The sequence below is a fragment of the Crocodylus siamensis genome, chromosome 5 (assembly GCF_052110815.1).
Source record: "Crocodylus siamensis isolate JL-2025a chromosome 5, ASM5211081v1, whole genome shotgun sequence".
Taxonomy (NCBI): Eukaryota; Metazoa; Chordata; order Crocodylia; family Crocodylidae; genus Crocodylus; species Crocodylus siamensis.
Window position 1 is genome coordinate 111,427,454 of NC_143399.1, and position 14,958 is coordinate 111,442,411.

At 40.7% G+C, this 14,958-nt stretch overlaps 1 long non-coding RNA gene and 1 pseudogene across 1 annotated transcript in view; both read left to right on the top strand.

Moving 5' to 3' along the window:
- The window catches only part of LOC149864449 (uncharacterized), a 123,526-nt gene that overhangs the window by 19,350 nt on the left and 89,218 nt on the right, over window positions 1-14,958 (top strand). The gene's annotated exons all lie outside the window — the stretch shown is intronic.
- LOC149864450 (uncharacterized) lies at window positions 1,325-9,631 on the top strand (annotated as a pseudogene).

Below are 14,958 nucleotides of genomic sequence, written 5' to 3' on the forward strand. Positions count from 1 at the left end.
AGAACTGGTTTTCTTATTGATCATTTTAGTAGATTTTACACGCCACCTTCCCAAAAAAGGTTCAGGGTTATTTACAGTAAGAGCCAGGAACAGCACAAAAGCAAATGAAAAATAATATAAAATAAAAGCTCCTTAAGGAGTATTCCAGCCTAGCATGGCTTGCTAAAAAAATTAAAAATTATAGTAAGATCTTTCAGCATTTCCAGAAGATATACCAGCTTGGGCTCTGGTAGGCCAAAGGGGGAGGGAGATCCAAAACTGAGGAGTGACTACCAAGAACTACCTCCTATGCACTTTTGCCAAGTGAAGTTGGCACACTAGCAGTATTTGTAGGATCAGTTCCTGGCTGATCTTACAGATTACAATAGAGTATAAAGAAGAATGTCTTCCTGTAGATACATAAGGCCCAGACTGTTTGGGGTACTTAGAAGTTTCTGGGCAGAAATTGGAACTTGGATTGAAGAAAAATGGGGTTGGGTAAGAAGGGGTTTTATGGAAGCTGTGGCCGTCTTGAAAGAAAGGGGTACTTAGACAGAGAATCATGAAGGTACCTGGGGGGAGCACTGGGTACATGGGAGTATCCAGTGGCAGACAGAGGAATAAGCATGGGGCCAGTACTTGGTCTCCCCCTCTTCTGTCCCCACTATCAACCTCACCACCTTTATGTAGTAAACTGGGGCTACCGTTTATTATTTGTGTACACAATATTTTGAGTTGTCAGTGACTTTTAATACCTCTGGTTACTTTATTATAAAAACATCTGTGCTCTGGCTATTCTTTTGTGTCACCAGTTCCTACTTGCCTTAATACCTAGGACTTGACAGGCAGGGTTACACATTTGAATGACCATACCTCTCAAATCCTTAAATACTGTAAGTCAATTTTGGGGCTTATTTGGTTGTGGTTTAGTTTGATTTTTTTTCCCAGCACAACTGGTCATCTAAAGAGATGCCAGAACAAGCTAATTCAAAGTGTATGCCATTTGTTTCAGCAAGGTAATAAATACTGACACAGCTACAGCCATAGATCTATTGAATACGTGCCATGCCTATCACTTGAATTAATTTGTATCTTGATTGATAGAGCTTAGTTTTCTGACAATTATACATAAAATAATTCGTGTCAGACATGATTTAAGTGTTTAATAAGATTTAATTTACATTGGCATTTGTTCCATAATATAAATATGGGTTTCCATAGGAAAGAAAAGAAAAGAACTCAAAGCTGGTTTTTTTTTTCCTTCGCCTCTATCTATTATAATTTTGAGGGAGATTATGTTAGGATTTAAAACTCCAGAAAGGTTGGGCTTAATAAAGGAGGTACGATGGGTGGAAAGTACAAACTAATCCTCAACCCAGAGTTTCACATCTTTTGTGGAAAAGTACATCATAATCCTGAGAAGGTATGAATAGATGAATGATTCAGTTTAAATGAAATTCCATCTGGCTGTGATTCAGCAAGGTGTGTCAAGTATGTGATAAGTGCCTTGGTCTAGTGGGACCTCTGTCTTCTTGGTAGAACCCTGTAGATGAGGTAGTCAGACCTTGTCCAGGCCAATCATTTAACTCTTTTGCCCACTGTGTATTTATTGTGAATGATTTGTTCTGCTCTCTTCTAAGCACTCTTCTACATAGGTATGTCTTTTTTTCCACAAGTTGGTGAATGATGCTGTAGATTAAGGGATAGCTTCACAAGGGAAACTTGGACTGAGAGTTGCAATATTTACATTTTAGGCACCCATCTGCCTAGTGGAAGTTATGACTTGTCTCCCTATGTAATGCAACATAGGAATAATATAGGCAGCCTATAAGCCAGAATGCTGTGTAGGAAGCTACTTAAGGGAACAGGAAATGCTGGTAAGAAGTGTGTTAAGCTGCAGTCTCAAGAGAGTTTAACTCCAGGCTGGAGGAAAGTACTTACATACATATGAAATTCAGAGTTCTGAATCCTGTTCTAGGTTAAGGTGCCTCAGGAAGAAGTAACTACAGTGGTTCCCCCCCCCCACACACACACCTTATCTAGAAGATAAGGATTTACCTGAGATTTAGGAGACCCTGGTTAAAAACCTTCTTCTGTCAGATTTGAAGGTCTCCTACATCCCAGAGATAAGACTTAAGCGTATACACAGGTGCCCAGAATCAGAAATGTATGTATCTTCTAGTTAAGATAGCAAGGTTGAAGATCTAAATTTTGGTGCTTTCATCCTATATTGGTAACTGGAACACTAAGTTTCTTTTGACTATAGCCCTGTATGATAAAAGCTGGTGGCGAAAATAATTGGGTAACATGCCTATTTTTCAAATCAGTCATGGTTTGGAAATTTAATTTTTTCAACCATAAAGGTTATCATCACATTTTTCTAACATGCAGGGGTAAATTCACATTTAGTATATGTGGCTGGCTCTCCTTTCTCTTTAGCTGAATGTGTTCATTTATAGCTGTTTTAATTTTGACCTATCAAATTTAAAACAGATTCGTACTTAATTCAATTTTGCACCATTTCATCCCCTAGTGGAGTAAATCAGGATGGCTCCATTCACTAGAATACAGTAGTTTGCTTTTTTTTGTTCTTTTTTTTGAGGGGTGGGGATTGCCAGTTTACATCATCTGATCATCTGGAACAATATTTTTTTACAAGCAACCTAACCAGCAAACTCCTGGAATCCAAATTCAGGGTAGAAAAGGAAATGTTGCTGGGTAGAAAAGGAAATGCTGCTAGAACACATGCTGAATTACCTTTGAACAGATATTTCTTTTAAAATATTTGTTCAATATATTTTTAGTCAGGGAATATATCAACCACTAATAAAAAAACAATGAATATCACTCAAGTTAATTATTTGACAGAGGATTAAGGGCAGTTGTTTGTGAAAACTTGAAGATTGAAAATATTTTATTATGTTGGATCATTAAAAGTTTTCCAGGTCTATTAAAAAATAAATAAATAAATAACATCACAGATTGGAAGATGAGTTGCCAAAACTTCACCTGGAGTCATAGGTTCCAACTTGTTGGAACTCTTCTGTATTATATGCTCAAATGAGTCTCAGAACAACAAAATTCTGTGAATAATAATCTTAGCAAACACATGATGTGCAAAAAGGGCTCTCTTATCATTGGAATTTGATCAAGATTCTGAAACAGCTGAATTGGAATTTGCATGTAACTTGAGGTGTTTCCAAAAGACAATATTGTTTGCATGCCTCAACCCTTTGCTAGAAAAATCATGTTCATTTATAGCAGAGAAGAAGCAGTATGAACTTATTCTTTTTTATACATGAACATTTTATACCTGAATATTTGCCTCAGAAAACATAGATCTACTTTAGCTTATCTTTTTTGAAAGCCTTCTCAAGAAATGTGAGGTCTTGAGGTTTTTAATTGCTTGTTTTCTTTCAACTTCTTAAATAACTTCTCAGTTGTGGCAATTAGTAATTATTACATGATGTCATGGGATGGGGTCCTCAAGGATGGCTATGAGCTCCTAAGGCAATGCCATTTTGACCCAATGGGCACCCTCAGTTCTCACCCATCATATCTTCGATGGAAATATAAAAATAGGGAAGCTTCCTTTAAGTCCTCATGGAAATGGTTTGATCGACTTTCTGAACCCCATGGGTTCCTTGTACGTCCTGTTTCACAAATGGGTGTTTCAGGGGCACCCTAGCCTTTTGGGCTATATGTGTGGCTTCAACTGCCCCTTTAAGCCTCGCAGATGGTACTGGTATTGTCTTGCCTAGGTCTTGTTATAATTCTGCCCCTTGTCCTCACTGGGCTCCCTGCAGCCCCATCTCTGCGTCCCTCGGCACTGGGCTCTCCACAGCCCCGTCTCTGCATCCATCAGCACTGGGCTCTGTGCACCGCAAAGTGCTGTGCATACTGGCTAACCCACTGACCCCATTTCTTCTCCAGGTACTCCAGGACTCTGGGGCTAATTTATTTCCCCCCCTCGTTGTAGGATCTGTCTCCGTCATTGTACTTTTTTCTTGCTGTTCAACCATCTTCTCACTCTTGACATCTCCTGGGCCAGCCTTTCTGGCTAGTTCTTTGTCTCCCTGGACCTTTAGAACTATGTGCCATGCAGTCTCTATCCATTTCTCCATCTCTATTAAGAACTCTTTCAACCCTTCAATCTCCTATAAATGCTTCTGGCATTCTGCATTAGCCCTGGATGCATGTTCTCCCAACTGTCTGCCCATAGCATCCATCCTGTCTTGTCACGGATGAGGGGTCCGTACAGCTCTCTCTCTGCCTACAGTGCCATCTTCCTTGCTGCATCCTCCTCCAATAGGGTCTTCAGGCACTGTATCTCCTCTCCTAGTCGGTTCTTGCCTGCCTCTATTCCCTGCAAATGGGTCCATAACTCGTCACCCTTCTTATTCTTGGCCTCTACCTCCTTTTCAAGGGAGTGTTTCTGGTTCTGCAGTGCTTCATAATTTGCCCTAGAACTTTGACTTTCTCCATCTCTTTCGATATCACCTTCCCTGTTTCCTCTGTCTGGACATGGCTCTTAACCAGCTCAGCTCGCAGCTCTTCCACATGATGTTTGGCTTGTCTGCATCTCAGTTGACAACCCGCTAACTCCTCCTGCAACTCTTCAGTCTGGTCTACCTGGCTGTGAACTTCTTTCTGGAGGACTCCTATAAGGCTCTTTGATATCTTGAGCTTCTGCAGAACATCCTTTTTTCCCCCGTTTGATTTATACCATGTTCAGAAGACTTGATCCTCCATTCAGCCATCTCCTTATGCATCTCTCGCAATTTTTACTCTCGTTGTTTGCTCTTCTCAACCTTGTTCAACAAAAGCTCTTCCAGCACTTGAGTCTTTTCCACCTCTGCTGTAAGCAGGCACTTGATTTCCTTCAACCTGCCTTCTTTTTTCTCAGGTTGCACCTGCAGCTCTAAAGCGGCCACCTTCACTTCGACTCCCTCCTTTTAGGATCTCACCATCTCCAATCCATGCTCTAGATGGGCGGCCCTTTCCTCCATCTCATCCACCCTCAACTGCCAGGTGAAGGCTTCTTGCCGTGTACCCTCCAGAGTCCCTATATTGGTCATGATTCTGCCTGGCCCTACTCTTTTCCTAGCCCAGGCCTAAAGTCTTCCCTTCTACGGTCTCTTAACAGCAGTCTATTATCTAACTTCAGCTCATCCTCCTGAGCCCTGGTCTCACTGCCTTTCACTTCACTGTATTTCTATACTGGCCCAAAGGTTCATTTCCCTAATTAGGAACACAGTGTTCCCAGTTGTCACAGGATGGGGTCCTCAAGGACAGCCGTGATCTCCTAAGGCCCTTCGACTGTGCCAATTTGGCCCAGTGGGCACCCTCAGTTCTCACCTGCCACATCTTTGATGGAAATATAAAAATAGGGAGGCTGCCTTTAAATCCTCTTGAACACAGTTTGATGGACTCTCTGAACCTACCCCTTGTAGGTTCTGTTTTACAAATGGGTGTTTCAGGGGCACCCTAGCTTTACGGGCTATATGCATGACTCCAACTGCCCCTTTACCATGCCCCAAGCCTCGCAGGTGGTACTGGTGTTGTCTGCCTAGGCCTCGTTATAATTCAGCCCCTTGTCCTTACTGGGCAGCCCTGTCTCTAAGCCCCTCAGCACTAGGGTCTGTGCACCCCAAATTCTGTGCCTTTCTGGCACCGGGGTCTGTGTACCCTAATGCTGCGCCCTTTTTGGTGATGGGGTCTGTGCACCAAAATGCTGCACCCTTTCTGGCACCTGGGTCTGTGCCACCAAATACTGTGCCCTCTCTGGCACCCGGGTCTATGCCCTCTCTGGCACTGGGGTCCCCACACTGCTATGGGCCCCCAATGAGGCCTTCTCCTTTCCCAAATAGCCTCACCCAAACCACCAGTCTTATAAAATAACAAACAAAACATAAGCCCTGCCCCTGGGCTACAACATATCACAAGCTGCCTGGCTATAAGTAGTCTGAGCCACACAGGGCATGCTCTGTTCATCGACAGTGCCAGCAGCTGTACCTGCAGTCAGGCCTCTCCCCTTTGCATCCTGTGGGAGAGCTCCTTCCCCCTTGGCTGCTGGCAGAGAACTGCCTCCCTGGCTTCATCCCTGGGGTTTATATATGAGCCAGGCCCTACCCCTTCTGGTCAGCTGACTGCTGGCAGGTGTAGGCCAGTTAGCTTGCCCTGGTAACCAGCAGCTGGGGCTCCCCACTGACTGCAATTACAGCCCTTAAAAGGAGCAGGACACCCTAGTGCCCTGCAACACATGAAGTAGGATATAAACTGAAATAAAGATGAATGGGTTTTGTTAAAAATCAACACTATTTATAGTGGCCCTTGGATTTAAATTTCAGTACTGGTTCAGCGGAGGACCTAAATTGAATGGTGAATCACCTCAACAAAGGACATGGACTAAATTTCCTTTATTGGCCTGGCCTGGCCAGAGCTGAGTTGGCCTTCAGAGTAAACCGTCTACTTAAGTTTATATTTGAGGAAGGATACTATAGTGTTTTGGTAGCCCTTGATACCAAAATCTTTTTGAATTTTCTGGTAGAATTTAATTTTAGATTAAGCAGTAAAGGCAGGGTGCATCCAATGAAGATTAGGCTCTATCCCTGCTCTATGCAGCTGTAATGGAAAAAAAAATCTTATTTCCTGCATTCTGCCTTTCAAAAGCAAGGTATGTATTATAGACCAGTGTGAGTTATATGTGTTTGTATGATAATCTAAACTAGAACAAATCATACTGATATGAAACTCCATGGTTAGCTTCTTAGCTAATACACTTTACATCCACGCTCTGCCTTAATCCAAATTGATGTTCACATGAAAACAAGTACCATGTATTGCACTCATTTAGCAGTGGCTAGAATCTACCTTGACAAGCATAAACCCTTGTTTCCAGCACTATTTAACATTGAACTATAGCTATAAAAAATATATAAACAGGCCTTGAAGAACAGACCTGAACCCAGGTTTCCTCACTAGGGGTGAATTCAAGATCTATTTTGCTATACTGTAAACTAACCTCTTTCAATGAAGAATTATTCCAACTATTTGAGTTGGTCTAATAAAAGATATCAGATTTGTCCAAAGAACCTTGTCTGCCTATGTCCTTAGACCAATATGGCTACAACCTATACCCCTGAAATGTGGAAGATATCAAATTTTGCCATTTGAAAATGAAATTACACAACATGAAAAGGAAAGAAGCCAAACTCAACAGTGACATATTTTCTAAGCCTATGCAAGAAATGCAACATAGTTCCCAGAGAACTAAGCATCTACAGTTCTCCAGCTACTACTCATAACTCTAAAGATGCTTTACAACTTTGCAGAGCTTCAGAGAAACTTAGAAATCATCTTCTTCACCTAACCTAGTCCAAAAGAGATCAATTCAGGAAGGAAATCACCACATGCTACAAAGACTTAAAAGAGAAAATTTAGGCATCTTCCAAAACACTATACAACATATACAAAGAGACTACCGAAGATTTTTTACAACATCCATCCAAAATAAAAAAGAAGAAAAATAAAACTTTCCCAACCACAAAACAACCATCAGAGAAACAACACCAACACCATACAACATTCCAACCTCAAACTCGATGAAACTGAAAGAAGCAACCAACTCTCAAATATCATCAACCTCTCCACATACACACCAAAGCTGGAAAATCTTTATTCTCGAAGGCCTGAATTTCTGTCCATAAAAATATCCTAATAAAATACTTCAATGTAGAAAACTAAAAAATTCTTCTGACGTGTCCACCTCAAGGAATATTTTTGAAACCAAAATGAATCCACTTCCATCAACAATTTATCCTTTGACAGCACCAAGGAAAAGATCAATCACACCAAAAACATCAGATTGGACACTTTCAAGTGGAAGACATTATAACCTTGACTGTTATATTCACTGCTTCAGGAAAAGAATGAACAGTGAAATATTCAAAAACACACAACACCATAACAACCTCTCCCTCTCAGAGAGAAGGACCATAGAATATCTAAGATCTAACCATCAAGCAGTAATTAAATCAGCAGATAAAGGAGTAACTATAGTTAGCCTGAACCATGGAGACTACATAAAAAGAAGCCAACAGTACTACAAAAAATAGAGGAAGATCCCCCCTTTTTACCTTAAAACTCAAAACTACCATCAAATACATTTCCATCAGAACTACAAGAAAAACTACAGACCTTGATCCCCTCACTACATAATCCAGGGAATTTTTACATACTCCCTAAAATCCAAAAACAAAGGAACCCTGGCAGACCTATCATATCCAACCATGGAACCCTAACTGAGGAAATATAAGCTTTCACCAAATCAATCTTAAAACGTCTAGTCACCAAAGAGCAAGTTTTTCCCAAAACACAAAAGACTCTCTACAAAAACTTAGAAACATAGACCACCTTCCCAGCAACACCCTCCTAGCCACCACCCTCCTAGTCACCTGCTTATATAGTAACATCCCACACCATGGTGGCATTCAAGCTTGCCTTACATATTTACAACAGCAAGATTACAACTCAGAGTACAGACCCAAAGATATTACTGACCTTATACATTTCCTCAAGCACAACTCCACTTTCAATAACCAACAGTTCTTCCAGATCATGGGCACAGCTGTGAGCACCAAAATGCCCCCATAGTATGCCAACCTTTTTATACGCCAGCAGGAAGAATTCCTCAAGGACTCCACCATCAAACCCTTGCTATACTTAAGATATATCGATGATATCTTCACCATTTGGACTGAAAATGTGCAATCTCTGATTGATTTCCATCAGAAATTCAGCAATCATCACCCCTCCATCTGACTATCTCTTGAATATTCCAGCACCAATATTTCCTTTTTAGACACGATGATCGCTATCCAGAATGGTAAAATACAGACCACCATATACAAGTAACCCACAGACCAGCATACACATCTGCACACAACCAGGAAACACCATAAACACATAAAAAATGCTATAATATACAGCCAAGCCCTCAGATACCACTGAATTTATACTGAAGAAAACAACCATGATGGTTACCTCACAGATCTCAAAAGGGCTTTCACTTAACAATGGACACCCCTCCAGAAAGACAGATCTCACTTTTGAAAGAGCAACCCAGATAGATACCACATGAAGAATTGCTGCAGTACAGAAGGAAAACCCCCATGGATCTCATACCAGTGATTATGACATAGCATCCCTCCCCAGAACCTATATGAAAAATCCTCAAACAATTTTAACCCATACTAGAAGATGACCCAGTTCTTAAAGAGATCTTCCCAGAACCACCTATCTTAGCTTTTAAATTAACATTGAACCTCATCAACCTCATCACCAGAAGCTAACTTACTACAGCTCAAAACACACTGAAAGGATCCAGACCATGCCAGGACAAGAAATGTAAAACCTGCCAACACATCTCCACCACCCCAACAACTACTACACCCCACAACAGAACCATCAACTTTCCTGGATTGTATACCTGCACCTCCAGAAATGTTGTATATTTCATCTGGTGACCAAATGGCCTGATGCAAAATGTGTAGGAGAAACCAAACAACAATTGTACACCAGAATGAACGCACACCGAAAATCTATCAGACAAGAATACCCAATCACCTGTGGGGGCACATTTCTTACATGAAAATCACTCTCTCTCTCTCTCCAGTCTTTCAGTTCTAATCCTCAAAGGAAATTTACAAAACACCTTTCACAGACAAGCCTATAAATTTCACTTCATCAGTTTACTGGATACAAAAAAATTATATACTAAATATAGACATTGGATTTATGACACATTATAACCTGCCTGACATCTAACTCCCCAGATAACCTCTCTACTATTTGAGAGATATATTCATTCCCCTGCCCCCAGCCACATCAAAGTAGCTATACATTTTGCTTTCATGGTATTTATAAAAATCAGAAGATTTATTAGAACAATGGAAGTAACAACTCCAGAACAGACAGTCAGGTTTTATCCCCCTTCCGACTTCCCTTTCCTCACCCTTGTTGCAAGACAACAAAAAAAGCTATTACTAAGCTAAAGCCACAGCACCATATGTTTCAGTTGTTAAGCAGATTCAGATCCTGCTGAGGTCAGTAGTAGCTGAAGTAGATCCATTCCTTTAATAACCTGATTTTTTCATTTTTGGCTGGAAGAAAGACATTGGTAGCCAAAAATCTAATTGGAGTTATGGGACCAAGATTCATATCATGAGAGAGAACCCTCAGTTTTCTTCTGGCTTAATGGGAAAATGTTGTCCTATCCTCTTAAAAAAAAATGCTTTATGATCTCCCCTGGAAGTTTCTGAAAGCTTCTAAACAGTTCCAAATATCTGAGCTGAACTCTGTTCCTGGGGCCAGGAAGTGTCATTGTCCCTTCCCTTTCCCCCGACAAGACTGAATGTCTGATATTCTGTTGCTGCCAGACTTTTACTTTGACATCTTGTTTTCAGGATTTCTTCATGGTTGGGCTATTTAGCATAAATCTGTATCAGTGTGTTATATAGAGAAATTCTTTATCATCTTCCCATCAGATATTGTGCTGTATATATAGCACAATGTTTAAAATCAAAATTCTGTGTAATTTTAGCAATGTTTCAGAGGTAAACTTAGCCCTTTTACCCAATATCATGGCATTAGCTTTTCCATGTCTTCCAAATACAGACTTCAGTTTTGGGACAAGATGTCCTAGCAAGGTCCATAAAGCAGAGCCAGGTCCACATGCTGGGAGAAGTAAACAACTTAATTCTACAAAAACTCAACAGACTTCCTATTAAGAGCTCCACTTAAGAAAAAGTATACCCCAAGTTATGAGAGCAGTTGTTTCTTTACATGAATAATTATTTGCAGTGCAGGAACTAATGAATAATTAGCCTTGTAATTATTTACTTAGACATACAGTACTCTGATGCACTAGAGAACGGTTTATCTCATGAAAGTAGGAGAAAAATATTTGTCATTTGCATATATTTAAGTAAAACTGATATCTATGTAAATTATGACCCCCTCTGTTCTTGGGCATACATCCAGATGTACTTGATTTATTTAACTGCAAATGCTGAATTAGTCCTTCTCGGATTTTTTTCTTTGCCTACATCCAAACCAACAAGTTTCTTGAGAGATAAATTGTAAGTAAATATATTTGTCATAAACTTGTAAACCTTCTCAGCAACAGAAAAGGATTTTTCCATTACAGCAGCATAACAGTAAGGTTGTTCTGCTACTTGTGAGTTGATATATTGCAACTATGCTGGGCATATATTGATAGAAATTGATGAAAATTCTTAGTTGGTTATTATAGACAGCCTGGATATATAGAGGTATAGATGTGGTTGGGCCTGACCACGGGCGAAAAAGGGAAAGGTTCAGCCATAGTTGTTAATACAGTTGTTGGAGGTTAGATAAATAATAGTATGACTGTCAACATGAAAGAAAAGGTGCAGTTTTTTAAAAAAAAATTGAGGAATTAAGTGTTAAGGAGGTCCCTACATCACTGGACAGGAGAGCTAAATATTTTGACTTTATGTTTTAGCATGTTATCACAGTGTCATGTTAACCCAGAGTGGGGGTTAGAAACCTTTTGTTTTGAAGTGAATGTTCATATTTTTTTTATTGTGTTGAAGTCTGAACCAGAGTACCAGGTTGTGGTTATAGAAAATGGGGAGGCCAACAAGAATGGTGCCAGTGGGAGTGCAGACAGAAGTGCAGCTCTCAGCTGTAACTCAGAACAATTTATGCAAATTGTTCTGAGTTACAGCTGAGAGCTGCACTCAGCAAATTGTTCTGAGTTACAACATTACCCCAGACCAAAAAGAAGTTCATTGTTCCAGGGCGGAGAGATATCTAGCTCTTGGCTGAGAGTCTGCAGCCAGGTTCCCATAGCAATGGTCAGTTCTCTACCAGTGCTTGCTGTTTTCAGATGCGGAAGGCAACAGAGGGAGCTCATTTCTGGGGATCCCCAGATGATGCTGAAGGGTGGGCTGGGTAAATTGGAGACCCCCCCACCTCCAGGGGCCCTAGTACACCTACCCCACCCTCTGGGGGGGAGGGAGGGAGGTGAAAAAAACCAGATTGAACCCCCTCAACTCCCTTTTCCACTTCCCATTCTGAAAAGTGACAAGCTGGGAGCTCTGCAGACACAAGTGACAGAAGATACTACATTTTGAAACATCTTTATCTGATGCTTCATGCAGTGAGGGGTCAGATTTTCCCCCAATCAGCCATTTTTGAAGCTGTCTGCAGCCATGCACTTGTTTGATCACAACTACAAACTGCTTTCTGTGGCCAAATAGGGCAAAAATTGTCACTTCTACCTGCTTCCAGAAACACTCCCAAGTTGTAAACCCTTCAAAAGGGGGTGGGGTAGAGGCAGCAAGTAGTATAGATTAGCTAAGTCCAAGAGGGTCAAGGCTCAGTTGTGAGATCCGAGAAACTGAGAGGCCACAAGTAAGTGCCTGAGGGCAGCACTGCTATCTTCTGAAGGACTATAGCATATGGCAGAAAAGACTGAGGGCACAAACCCAGAGTCTGTAAAGGGTGAGATCAGGGCCTATGGACCCAGACTCTGTAGAAGGCATGGCCATAGCCCATGAAGGATGCTGGAGTTAGTATCCAGGAACCTAGGGTCTTGGGTCAGTGGACCCCAAATAAACTGGGCCAAGGCCAGCTGACCTCAGCCAGACAAGGACCTAGGGTCTGAAGTGACCTGACTTCTAGGGGCAACTTCCCAGTCTAATTATAACATCAAGGTGGGACCTTGAGAGGCCAGCAGGGGAAAGCAAGGCAGATTCTAAGCACACACTAGAGGGTGACTTGGCTGCCCGAGGGCTTGACCCACTACAGGATGACAGATAGAAAGCTTGGGGAGATATAAAGAGATCTGGTGCTGTTTTACCTGGATTAATTAATAGATTCTGTGGAACTGCAAAAAGAGAAAAATGAACTCTGAGCAATTTTCTCCTTCTAACCAGTCTTCCACGTTACCTTATAAAGATACATAGACCAGACACAGGGAAAAAAGAACTGGAAACAGAGGAACTAATGATCCACAACTGGTGTAAGAAGACAATAGGAGAGGCAGGATGTTGGGTTTAGAATTTTAATCTCACATAGAATTTATTCCTTACATTCTGATTTGGAATCAAAGAATTTTGCAAAATGTTGTTATTTTTCTTATGGAACAGAAATTTAAGTGCATTTTTTAAAAATTTAATCTCCTTTCTTTCCCCCTACCACCATCCACTTTGTCAATTTTTTTCATTGCTCAGAACTTCTCAGTCCATATCCACTAAAACATTTGTTCACAAACATTACAGGAAAAAAAATATGAGTTTCATTTGTTCAACTATTTTATTGATTGGTAAACTGTAATGCTTTGAATGGGCATTATGATCTTTAAATCCTACCTCTTACATAACTCAGGCAGAAGGACTTCATGAAATAATTCTCTTTACTTTTCTTGCAAAGCTAGAAAGATCTCTCCTCTGCTCTGCTCTGCTCTGCTCTCCTCTCTTTTTCGCTTTGTAGAAAATGTTAATGGATTTAAACCAAAAACTTTTGGTGGAAACTTACCTATTTTGATAGAATACTGAACAGGTTCTGACTGCCAGCAAGTAGTTCTAAAAAGTATTCAATAATTTAGGCCCCACGATTTACTGAAAGTGTTTACAATTATTTAAAATTGGAGTAGCTCCCTAAAAAGAATTAAATACAAATGAATTCAGACTAATATACTCCATTAGATTAATTATTAATAGTTATAGGATTAGATCCTTAAAGTAAGTTATCATTGTGATGTAGTTTTTGCTTAGTTAGTTTGTTTTTTAAAATAAAACCAAAAACAGAAATGTAATAATTTAATAACGGGACTACCCCTCAATACATTAATCCAGTGGTAAAATTTCTGATGACTTACATAGCAGCTGACCATCGGATTCAAATTGAATAATATGCTATTTTATATTTTTCTTAATAAATCATGGTTTTATATTCTTGAACATGTCATTTAAAATATAAAAGAAAAATTTTAAGCATACCCTGTGTAATTATAAAATAAAACCTGTGCTCTGTATTTTGCTGTGTCACAAAAAAGGGAAAAAATACTGTTATTAGGAAAGTTATTAATGTAGGTACAGTATTCAATACTCCCAGTCAAATTATAAAATAATGCACATTTTTTTTTATCTCTTAGCATGGAAAAGAATGTCTGTCTTGGCCCTGAGTGGAAAATCCAAGGTTTTCCATCAGTGTTATTAACTTATTTATGCTGTAATGGAAGACAATATCTAAAATTTGGAGGCCACAGGTCAACATGTCCAATGTCAATTTATGCATTTGTGTTTTCAGAATACATTATGTTAAAAACTTTCCATAAGTATAAAAGTAAAAATAATGTTAAAGACTTTTCATTAGTATAAAAGTAAAAAAAAATAGACGTGTAAATTAAATGAATATATTATTATTTTTCATGAGGCAAATATCACACCTGTAGTGCGGGTGGCAGTGGTGCAGTGGCAGCTCAAGGAGTGTGCCCTCCCTGCTGATGCCATTGGGCACAGGGACATTTTCCAGCTTGGGGGAGTGGCCAGACACCACCACCCCCAATCATTGCCCAGTTGCACCCCTGCCCCTACCCAGAAATGCTGTGGGAGCACTGGGAAAGCTGGGGGTTTGGACAGGGCAGTTACCTAGGCTGGGGTCTGTGGGTGCCTGATGAGGGTTGAGGGCTCAGATTCCCTCCACCCTCAGCCCTCCAGTGCTGCTCCATCTAAGTTTCAGTGCCTGGTCTGGCCAGCTTTCTGTCAGGAAGCTGTGTCCTGGGGGTGGGATCCCAGCCCCAGCCTGACCCATACCTGACTCCCCAGTTGATACCATGGGGCACTGGGGACATTTTCCTGATGGCGGGAAGCCAGGACTACCCCCCCCCCCCCCGCAACTCCCAATCTGCCTAGGTGCACCCCCCACACA